The following is a 1,018-nucleotide window of genomic DNA, read 5'->3' on the forward strand; positions in this document are numbered from 1 at the left end:
TTTATTTCTGTATAAAACACCTTGTATGAGTTGGAGCTAATAATTAGGCTTCATGAGGATGCTTTCTCGAATGACCGTCTGTGACTTCAAACACTTAGAAACTTACCCGGGTATCATTTCATGGTTGTCTCATCTGGACTTCTCTAAGGCACGCTAGGATTTTAAGGAAAAGCTCTGTCATGAAGTCAACGTAAGCAAAAGCACCCATCCCTTGCAATGGCCACTCACCCATCCACGAGTGGCCCGCCTCACTGCAGTGTGACTTCTCCCCGAATCTCAGGAGGGCTCCCGCCTCAGACACGTAGTAGGCACGAGATTGCAGGCCAAGAGGAAGAGGTCCAGGCTGTGGGCAGTATATCTGACAGGCTCATACACTGCAGGCCTTGTTCTGGGCCCTTACAAAGCACCTCTTTAGGATGAAAACAAGATGCTCTTTGTAAATAAAAGTTCATGCATTTGAATAATGAAGTCATTTTCCAGCACTGCAGTGAACGATGCTCTTCTCCCAAACCTTCCGGGTGAGGCCTGCTGGAAGGAAGAGGGGTGGCCAGAGAGACTCGGAGAAGCAGCCAGCACGAAGTGTGCGGCAGCCCACCTAGAGAGTTGAAGACCTTGCTCAAAAGTGGGCGCCCTTCCTTCCCCACCCTGCTGTCTTGAAATCATCCACGTCCTATTTCCTAGCCCCTGGGGTCCCTTCTGCGCCCGCTTTCCTGCAACATGAAAGGTCCTTTGGAGATAAGACACCCGGCACCTTGACTAAGCAAGGAGGTGCAAGCAAGCAACCGCGAACGTTGCCTGTTCACCGGGCGTGGACGGGATCCCGGGGGTGGGGGGTCGGGGGGAGTAGGGCCAGACTCGAGTCTGGGGAGCCGGCTTGGAGTGGGAGGGCCCGGCGGTGGCGGTGGAGAGAGGGCGTGCGATGGGGTGGGGAGGACGCCAGCGCGCAGCCCTCAGTCCCGCAGAGCCGGCGGATCGCCGCCGTCCCGGCCCCAGCCCCGGGCGCTGCGCGGGCGCGGAG

The sequence above is a fragment of the Chinchilla lanigera genome, unplaced genomic scaffold, assembly GCF_000276665.1.
Source record: "Chinchilla lanigera isolate Chin_1 unplaced genomic scaffold, ChiLan1.0 scaffold00125, whole genome shotgun sequence".
Lineage (NCBI taxonomy): Eukaryota > Metazoa > Chordata > Mammalia > Rodentia > Chinchillidae > Chinchilla > Chinchilla lanigera.